Source organism: Stegostoma tigrinum, chromosome 12 (genome assembly GCF_030684315.1).
Source record: "Stegostoma tigrinum isolate sSteTig4 chromosome 12, sSteTig4.hap1, whole genome shotgun sequence".
Classification (NCBI taxonomy): domain Eukaryota; kingdom Metazoa; phylum Chordata; class Chondrichthyes; order Orectolobiformes; family Stegostomatidae; genus Stegostoma; species Stegostoma tigrinum.
This window is the reverse complement of record NC_081365.1, coordinates 32149479-32160901: the sequence shown is the minus strand read 5'-3', so window position 1 is coordinate 32160901 and position 11423 is coordinate 32149479.

Genomic DNA, 11423 nt, shown 5'->3' with positions numbered 1-11423 from the left:
CAGTGGGAGGACCTCAGTCAGTGGCTTGTAGACTCTGCCTCAACATCTTGGGAAAGCCCCAAGTATCTGAGCACATTTCCTGGCAGCTTTTTTCTGTAAACCCAGCAGGTTTCACATCTACCAGCCCTCCTTCATGATCCTGCATTTGCCCACCTTTCCATCTGGCCCCTGGCGTATGAGGAGTCCACGCCCAGTATGGATGTTCACACCACCACTGTCCCACCATCATACGAAGCCAGGGTGCTGTTAACTGAGGATAACCCCAATTACCCACCCAGCCACCACCGCCCACACCACACAAGCCCTTCCCACAGATAATCCTGGCATTGAGCTGAGCCTCAACAAACTTCTTGTTCAATTCTACTAAACTCCACATACCCCACCTCACTTATACTCACATTAGATCCCACCCACGTCTGCTCCCAGGATGTGGCATTCCACTCCCGCACATCTCAGATGTCCTCGTTTTTCAAGGACCGCAACATCCCCCCCACCGCAGTGGTCAAGAACACCCTCAACCATGTCTCCCGCATTTCCCGCAACTCATCCCTCACACACCGTCTCCGCAATAACCACCAAAAGAGAATCCCCCTTATCCTCACAAATCACCCCACCAACCTTCAGATCCAACACACCATCCTCCGACACTTCCACCATCTACAATCTGACCCCACCATCAAAGATATTTTTTCCCCCCCACTGCATCCCAAAGCCAGCCCAGCCTGTCTCTGCCTCCCTAACCTGTTCTTCCTCTCACCCATCCCTTCCTCCCACCCCAAGCCGCACCTCCATTTCCTACTTACTAACCTCATCCCACCTCCTTGACCTGTCCGTCTTCCCTGGGCTGACCTATCCCCTCCCTGCCTCCCCACCTAAACTCTCCTCTCCACATATCTTCTTTTCTCTCCATCTTCGGTCCGCCTCCCCCTCTCTCCCTATTTATTCCAGAACCCTCACCCCATCCCCCTCTCTGATGAAGGGCCTAGGCCCGAAACGTCAGTTTTTGTGCTCCTGAGATGCTGCTGGGCCTGCTGTGTTCATCCAGCTTCACACTTTATTATATTGTTTCTGCTGTACCCGTTGTGGCCCCTTCTACATTGGGAAAACCAAGCTTTGCAGAACACCTCCGCTCAGTTCGCAATAAACAACTGCACCTCCCAGTCGTGAACCATTTCAACTCCCCCTCGCATTCCTTAGACGACATGTCCATCATGGGCCTCCTGCAGTGCTTCAACGATGCCACCCAAAGGTTGCAGGAACAGCAACTCATTTTCCGCTTGGGAACCCTGCAGCCCAATGGTATCAATGTGGATTTCACAAGCTTCAAAATCTCCCCTCCCCTCACTGCATCCCAAAACCAGCCCAGCTTGCCCACACCTCCCTAACCTGTCCTTCCTCACACCTATCTCCTCCTCCCACCTCAAACCCCACCCCTATTTCCTACCTACTAACCACATCACGCCCCTTGACCTGTCAGTCCTCCCTGGACTGACCTATCCCCTCCCTAACTCCCCACCTATGCTCTCTTTACTGGCTCCATCCCCGCCTCTTTAACTTGTCTGTCTCCTCTCCACCTATCTTCTCCTCTATCCATCTTCCATCCGCTTCCCCATCTCTTCCTATTTATTTCAGATACCCCTTCCCCTCCCCCTTTTCTGATGAAGGGCCTAGGCCTGAAACGTCAGCTTTTCTGCCCCTAAGATGCTGCTTGGCCTACTGTGTTCACCCAGCTCTACGCCTTATTGTCTTAGATTCCACCCAATTTTCTTTTTAAGTTAAAAAAAATCTTGCTTACATCTGTGACAATTCAGGAAGTTGTGTGTCTGTGAAAATCAGACATGCTTAAATCAAGCTTGAATAAATAAAATCATGCCACACTGTCATATGAACTTTCAAATCAATCAAAGTCCAGCACTAAGGATCAAGCCACAGCATAATTTTAATTCAATTACAGCTTTCATAATGTTTAAAATCAGCTTACTTACATTTTCCAGATCTCTTTCAGTCCACTTTGTCCTGTTTCTTTAACATTTTAGTCCCTTTTTACTATTCACTAAACTTTAACATGCTTAAGCCGACTTGAAGAGCAACTCACGTTTGGAACAATCCACTCCCATTATAAAACAAACTGACACACCTAGTTTTTACTCACACTGAATATATCGCATATCTTTATAGCAACGACTGAGTGTGAAAGAGAAAGAATTGTTGACGTGATTTTATTATTGCTGGGAACAATTGAGATATTGCTCCAGGCGTTGTAATCCCATATTTGTCAGGTGGTGGAACTTGAATCTCAAACATCTACTCTTAAAAGTCTCATATAACTGTGAAAATATTGTTCATTGGCTCAAGAAGGGGATAACCAATAATACTTGAAAATGACATTTACTGGAACTCCACTTTGAAATTTTGGAAAAGACAAGCCAGACCAGTAAGTGTCATTCACAAGTTTTGCTGTTTTGTTTTACCTTTTCCATAACAGTCCTCCTGATTGACTAATCCCATTTCAGAAAAAAATCTGCTCTCTTTACCCTAATCTGGGTGAGATGCAATGTCAAATGCACAGCAATCTGGTTGACCCTTAACTGCCCTTTGAAATGACCCAATAATTTAATTCAAATCATTACAAAACTGAAGAAAAGAGGAAGGGTTGAGTGTAGCAAGGGTGTAAAATCTGTTCTGTGTGTGGGAGCTTTCAATATCCATCATCAAGACTGGTTTGGCAGGACCTCTACTGACTGAGCTGGTCAAGTACCAAAAGTCATAGCTGCTAGACTCAGTCTAGTTGCAGGTGGTGAGGGAACTAACAAGAGGAAAAAAACATACTTCACCATATCCTCACTAATCTGCCTGCTGTTGTTGCATCTACCTGTAACAGTACTTGCAAAAGTGACCGCCACACAGTCCTTGTGGAGACAAAGTCCAATTTTTATATTGAGGATACCATCCACCATCTTGCCTGAACTAAATGGGATAGACTTCAAACAGATCTAGCAACTCAAGAATTGGACATCCTTGAGGTGCTGTGTGCCATCAGCAGCAACAGAATGTATTCAAACACATCTGCACCTCACAACTTGACAGTTGCCCAACTCTACCAACACCATCAAGCCAGGGGGGTCAACTCTACTTCACTGGAGAGTGCTTGGAGCAGCACAGGCACACCTGAAACTGAGCTATCAACCTGGTGAAGCTACCAAACAGGATTACTTGCATGTCAAACTGCAGAAGCAGCAATGATAGACGGGGATAAGTGATTCCACAGCCAGTGGATTAATATACTGTCTGCAGAGCTGCCACGCTCAGTTGTGAATTGTGGTGGACAATTAAACAACTCAGTGGAGGAAGAGGGTCCACAAATATCCCCATTCTCAATGATGGAAGAGCCCAACGCATCAGTACGTAAGATAAGGCAGGTACATTTATATCTTCAGCCAGAAGTGCCAAGTGGATGACCCATCTTGTCCTCCTCTAGAAGTCTCCAGCATCACAGATGCCTGTCTTCTGCCAAATTAGTTCACTCCACATAATATCTAGAAATGGCTAAGTGTACTGGATACTGGAAAAGCTGTGGGCGCTGACGAAAATTCTCTTTGTTCTTTTACAGAATAGGGGAATCATGAACAAGGTCACTTCAGAGGGCCAGTGAGGAGATAACCACATTGCCAGGGTATGGAGCCATATGTGTGCCAGACCAGGTAAGGATGGCACATTTTCCTCCCTAAAGTGAACCAAATATTTTTAATGAAAACTAACAATGATTTTAAGGTTATAATTCTAATTAATTTTAGTTCCAGATGTATTAATTGCATTCTAATTTCATTATCTTTCATGGTGGGTTGTAAATGCATGTGCATCTGGGCCTCTCAGTTATTAGTTCATTGACAATGCTGCAACATTGACACAGTGTCATCACCAACTATGCCTCTCCCATGGCACCCCCAAATATTTTGGCAATGGTATTCAGCCTTCTGTTCCAGAACTTGCGAAATCCCGAACCAAGTTCCAATACTTCAAGTCATGGAAGCAGAGTCATTAGTGACATTTAAGCGACTGCTGGGCATGCACATGGACAGCAGTGAATTGAGGGGAATGTAGGTTAGGTTATTTTATTTTTGGATTAGGATTATTCCACGGCACAACATCGTGGGCCGAAGGGCTTGTACTGTGCTGTACTTTTCTATGTTCTATGTTCTATGTTCTACAACATTGGCATTTACCCAATAATATGTCAAATTGCCCAGGTATTTCCTATACATGAAAAGTAGGTCAAATCCTACTATTTCTATGTCAGTCTATGCTTGAGCATCAGTAAAATGATGGAAAGTATTATCAACAGTGCTATCAATCAGCACTAGTTCAGTGACAATCTGTTCACTGATAACACAGTGTGGAGCTGGAGGAGCACAACAGGCCAGGCAACATCAGAGGAGCAGGAACGTTGACATTTCGGGTTGGGACCCTTCTTCAGAAACGTGGAAGAGGAAGGGAGAATCTGCAGACTCCAGCATCTGCAGTTCTTGCTATCTCTGAGTGAGTTATAACCCACCGTGAAGCCTCTTCTCGGGATACCCATCTTGAAGAAGTTACCCTCCTCCCTCAGGGAAAACTTCAGTGGATCCCTCTCACACTGCAACCCTGCGGTAACCTCTTTGGCCCTGAAACTGCTTGGCCCACGTACTGAAGCAACAAGGTACTACAGCCACATTGCCTTTCTCAGCACCTGCCTATGGAGCCAGATCATCCCCAGTGGGCTCCAATCTACACTCAGGCATCAAATTTACTAACACCTTTCACCACAATGTCAAATTTACCTGGACCATATCCAATACCTCCCTCTCCTTCCTGGGTCTCTCCATTTCCATTTTGGTGACCGCCTCAAAGCCAACATCTATTTCAAACTCACCGACTCCCACAGCTACCTAGATTACGCCACCTCTCATCCACCTTCCTGCAAGAATGCAATCCCTACTCCCAATTCCTCCGCCTCTGCTCCTAAGATGGGGCGTTCCACTCATGTATATACCAGATGTCCTCCTATTTCAAGGGCCACAACTTTCCTCCCCCACACAGTGGTCGAAAATGCTCTTGACCACATCTGTTGCGATTCCTACACCACTGCACTCAGGCCCCCTCGCCACAACAAAAAAAACAGATTTCCCCTCACATATGACCCCATTAACCTCCATATTCAATGTATCATTCTCTGCCGCCTGCAATCCGACCCTACTACGACGGATATATTTCCCTCCCCACCCCTATTTGCCTTCCGTAGGGACCGGTCTTTCTCTGACTCTCTTGTCCGCTCCACACTCCCCTCCAGCCCCACCACACGCAGCACTTTCCCCTGCAACCGCAGGAAGTGCTCCACCTGCCCCTACACCTCCTCCCTCACCCCCGCCCCAGGCCCCAAAAAAACCTTCCACCTCAAAAGGACGTTCACTTGCACATCCGTTAATGTGGTCTATTATATCCGCTGCTCCCAATGTGGCTTCCTCTATATCGGTGAGACCAAGTGGAGGCTCAGAGACCGCTTTGTAGAGCATCTGTTCTCTGTTCGCGACAAACGACATCACCTTCCAGTTGTAAGCCATTTCAACTACCCCTCCCACTCTCTGGGTGACATGTCCATCCTGGGCCTCCTCCAGCGTCATCACGACACCACCAGGAAACTGGGGGAGCAGGACCTCATATTCCACCTTGGGAGCCTAAAGCCCAATGGCCTAAATGTGGATTTTACTAGTTTCAAAATCTCCCCATCCCTGGCCTCATCCCATGACCAACGCTCCCTCTCATCCCCGCCTCCTTGACCTGACACAACCTGTCTCCCCATCTTCTCTCCCACCTATCCACTCCTCCCACCTCACTGACCAATCCCCACCACTCCCTGCCTGCACTGACCTGTCACCATCCCACCTACCTTCCCCAGCAACCCCCTCTCTGTTCATTTCTGAGATCCCTTTCCCCTCCCCCATTTCTGAAGAAGTGTCCTGACCCGAAACATCAGCTTTCCTGCTCCTCTGATACTGTCTAGCCCGTTGTGTTCCTCCAGCTCCACGCTGTGTTATCTCTGACTCCAGCATCGGCAGTTCTTACTATTTCTGATCTGTTCACTGATACTTAGTTAGGCTCCACTAGGGCCATCAGTTTCTGCCCTCATTAAAGTTTTAGTTTAACCATGGACAGAAAAGGTGAATTCCAGATGTCAGGTGAGAGTGACTTCCCTTGACATCAAGGTTGTGTTTAATTAAATGTGGCATCAAGGAGCCCTAACAAAACTGGAATGAATGAGAATCAAGGAGAAACCTGTTTCACTGATTTGAGGTATACCTGCCACAAAGGAATATAGTTGTCGTTGTGGGAGGCCCATCATCTCAGCTCAAGGACATCTCTGCATGTATTCTTCCAGTTTGTGTTCTGGGCTCAACCGAGGGGGGAAATTTCAAAGTGAAAGGCCCAGGAGGTTTAGAGGGTTTTTGAGGAAGATGGTTTTCACCTGGACCTGGGGGTCTGGAATGTACTGCCTTTAAACTTCACAGCCTTTAAGAAATGCATGGTGAGCATATGAAAGATTGTAATACTCAAAGCTATGGGCCTAGTGCTGGAACTTGGGACTAAAGTGTAGATTTAGTGGTAGAGATTTAGATTAGATTCCTTTCAGTGTGGAAACAGGCCCTTTGGCCCAACAAGTCCATACCGCCTCTTAAAACATCCCACCCAGACCCATCCCCCTATAACCCACTTGCCCCTGAACACTATGGGCAATTTAACATGGCCGATCCACCTAGCCTGCACATCTTTGGAGTGTGAGAGGAAACCCACACAGATACGGGGAGAACGTGCAAGCTCCACACAGACAGTCACCAGAGGTTGGAATCGAACCTGGGTCCCTGGTGCTGTGAGGCTGCAGTGCTAATCACTGAGCCACTGCGCTGACTTGTGGGGCCTTTTCTATTCTGTATGATTCCATAAATGCAAAAGCACATGGGAGCTCACAACACCATACATCCCTCTCACTAATTTGTGAACTCATATCATGAAGGGTGGAATTTAATGTTGCAGGGACAAGATGGGCTATACATTTCATCATGCATGAGACAAAATGTCAGCTTCCTGACAATGGAGTGAAACTTGGCAGTCTGGTTGGTGATAAGTTGAAGGAACTTGTTGTTAAATGTCAGGAACCTATTCTATTACATTTGCATTCTCACTGGAACATGAGACAGTCAGATTAAATTTGTGCCAGTAAATAGCAAATGAGAAACTCATGCAATCAGATTCATGACTGTGGCATTCAACAAATGAGGTGTTCTCCCTGATGGACTTGGAGTCAGTAGGAGTTGTTTGTCGTGAAAGAAACTTTGTTGTACCAAGTGAGAGGAGATTGAGCTGTTGAGTGGAGTGATGGATACCCAGGGAGGTTAGGAAATGATTAGCTGAGAAAAGACAGGTGGATGCTGTCCAGTGGCGTCACAGCATGGCTGCCCAAGGAAGGAGGGTGGTTAGGTCATAGCAGCCCTAAGAAGGGTAGTGAGGGACAGAGGAACGGAGTTGAACTGTAGAGGGGTAGCCAGTCTCTGCTGAATGCAAGTCAAGCCTGATGGGGGGAGATTAAGGATGCTTGAGAGCGGTTCAGTAGTGAGATTGGGAAAATCAAGGAGAACAAGAATCAGGGGAAATGAAAAGGTCAAAAGGCAGATGCAGGGTGATGACTTGCAGCTCCCAGTCAGAGTGTTTATGGCCAGGTTAAAGGTGCTGCAGCAGGGAAAGGAGTCCACGTCAACATGTGGATTGGCTACAGTATGGTGGGTGGAGACCAGCTGTGATTGACTAACAGCAATGCCCTTCCTAATTGTCCATATCCAGCAAGTCAAAAACAAAGGCCAAGTAGAAAACGCTGGCCACATCTTTACCAGCCTTCTACTTGCAGTTCACTTCAGACAGAGGGATGGGTCTCATGCACCAAATACGTTTTGATGCAGCGACAGAGAAGAGGGCAACCAGCAGAGAATGTCCCAGGGTCTGTTGCAACAATGGCTAGAAAGATACTAACAGGCCATAACGGAAGGTCAGGCAGCTCAAGGCTTTGACAACCAATGGCCGGACCAGTCATATATTAGGATAAAAGAACAGCAATTAAAGTCACAGAACTGGCTTTAACAAAGATTAGCAAGTATTAATGGAACCTGCTTCTGACTGCTGCTGCACATGCTATCCAACCCTTTAAATTTTTCCTATTAAGGAGCGAGAACACAACATGAAGCTGATTCAGGGTTGATATTGTGAGAGGATGGTAGATAATGACGGTGCGAGGGAGGCTACTACAAACCACAAAAAGGGAGGTCAGCATGAGCCTGGAGGTAGGTGGGTGCAGTCACTGAGATAGAGTGAATGTGAGGGAAATGAATGCAGGATGCAGCACCTCCCCTGAAGGGACAGAGAAGATCAATTGAACTCTTTTGGCAATGCAGCCTAGTTCTCTTCACCCTCGGTATGACACTGAGCTGGGTGGTGAGCTCTAACCAGGCTGTGTCTGGTGGCATTGCCTCTTCTGACAGTTCTCCAGAAGACACCTGTTTGTCGCATCACTCCTCGAAAAGGCTTTCCAGGACTTTGTCAAAGAAACACATTGGCATCTTTCCCTCCCCAGTGATCTCTTCTCACAGTGTCCAAAAAAAAGCAGCGCAACTGCTGATATCATCGCTCCTCCTGGAGTATTGTGGACTTTCAGAAGAGCCTTGGTCAGAAGCTGGCCTTATGATGGATATTTGCTGAGTGATGCGTTGATTGGGAGCAGCACATGGTAGGTTGGGGTGATAATCCAGCAAGACACCATTGGGGAAGTGTCAGCAATTATTTTGGCAAGTTTGTTACAATAACAGTAAGAAAACTTGGGTCTCACAACAAGATTATCTACAAAATTTTAGTGCAACTCGCACTTGGCTGAAAAAGCATGATATTTGGCCCATTGTTATGGATTTCACCTTTACACTAATTAGATCTTTGCATTTCTTTTGCTAATTACATTTCAAATCTAACTTCATAAACAAAATCTCTTTTAATTAGTCTTTAGCTTATTAAAGAGGGCATAGTTTCCCCTTTGGGTGCTAATATAAAATGGTAATTGCAATTTGGAAGCTAATTTATATCACTGCTGAATGTTATTGTTTTATCTTCTGTTTTTGAGCAGATTTGTAGCTTGGGTTGTGGATCAGGTTGCAGACTTGCTTGCCAAGCTGGTGTGTTTGATTGTAGACGTTTCATCACCCTGATAGGTAACATCAGTCAGTAATGTTACCTCCAAGGCAGACCACAACAAGATGATACGACACAGCCAGACACACTAGCCATCCTACTGTACATCAGAGACATATCAGAGATGATCACAAGACTTCTCAGACCCCTAGGTATCAGGGTAACCCACAAACCAACAAGCACCCCGCAACAGCTACTGATGAACATAAAGGATCCGATACCCACAGCCAATAAAACTTAAGTAATATACAAAATACCATGCAAGGACTGTGAGAAATATTACATAGACCAAACTGGAAGAAAACTGACAATGAGGATACACAAACGCCAACCAGCTACCAAGAGATACTGGTCTCAACACACACCAACAAAGGACACAAATTCAACTGGACAACACATCCATAATAGCACGAGCCAAACAAAGACATACCAGGGAATTCCTGGAGGCCTGGCATCCCAACTGGAACTCCATCAACAAACACATTGAACTGGACCCAATATACAAACCAATGAGCAACTGAGTCAGAAGTAATACCAGCCACCCCAGCAAACTGAGGCATATAAATAACAAGTGGGGCAGAGCACCAACGCTTCACCAGAGGCTCACTGACGATGTTATCTAGCAGGGTAACGAAACGTCTGCAATCAAACACACCGTCTTGGTGAGCAAGTCTGCAACCTTTTATCTTTTGGTTACCAATCACTGGTGGCTTGCTATTGAGATACTTCACTACCACTAATGCCCCTTTCCACACTGAGTGTAAGAGTATGTGTATAATCAATGATAGAGCATGGACTGCTATAAAGTCTTAACAAGAAGAGGTACTTGTCTGACATAACAAAATGTAGTTTATTGAAATAAGTCAGTTAAATTGACATTAAAAAATTAAGCACAGCTCAAGCTATCACAAGGCAGGCGTGTTGTTTCAGTCTCCATCAGGATCTCATGCAAGTCCTCCCACCCACCCTCCTGCAAAAATTCCATCCCCTATTCCCAATTCCTCCGCCTCCGCCGCATCTGCTCCCACGATAAGACATTCCACTCCCGCACATCCCAGATGTCCAAGTTCTTTAAGGACCGCAACTTTCCCCCCACGGTGATTGAGAACGCCCTTGACCGCGTCTCCCGCATTTCCCGCGACACATCCCTCACACCCCGCCCCCGCCACAACCGCCCCAAGAGGATCCCCCTCGTTCTCACACACCACCCTACCAACCTCCGGATACAACGCATTATCCTCCGACACTTCCGCCATTTACAATCCGACCCCACCACCCAAGACATTTTTCCATCCCCTCCCCTGTCTGCTTTCCGGAGAGACCACTCTCTCCGTGACTCCCTTGTTCGCTCCACACTGCCCTCCAACCCCACCACACCCGGCACCTTCCCCTGCAACCGCAGGAAATGCTACACTTGTCCCCACACCTCCTCCCTCACCCCCATCCCAGGCCCCAAGATGACATTCCACATTAAGCAGAGGTTCACCTGCACATCTGCCAATGTGGTATACTGCATCCACTGTACCCGGTGCGGCTTCCTCTACATTGGGGAAACCAAGCGGAGGCTTGGGGACCGCTTTGCAGAACACCTCCGCTCAGTTCGCAAAAAACAACTGCACCTCCCAGTCGCAAACCATTTCCACTCCCCCTCCCATTCTCTTGATGACATGTCCATCATGGGCCTCCTGCACTGCCACAATGATGCCACCCGAAGGTTGCAGGAACAGCAACTCATATTCCGCCTGGGAACCCTGCAGCCATATGGTATCAATGTGGACTTCACCAGTTTCAAAATCTCCCCTTCCCCCACTGCATCCCTAAACCAGCCCAGTTCATCCCCTCCCCCCACTGCACCACACAACCAGCCCAGCTCTTCCCCCCCACCCACTGCATCCCAAAACCAGTCCAACCTGTCTCTGCCTCCCTAACTGGTTCTTCCTCTCACCCATCCCTTCCTCCCACCCCAAGCCGCACCCCCATCTACCTACTAACCTCATCCCACCTCCTTGACCTGTCCGTCTTCCCTGGACTGACCTATCCCCTCCCTACCTCCCCACCTACACCCTCTCCACCTATCTTCTTTACTCTCCATCTTCGGTCCGCCTCCCCCTCTCTCCCTATTTATTCCAGTTCCCTCCCCCCATCCCCCTCTCTGATGAAGGGTC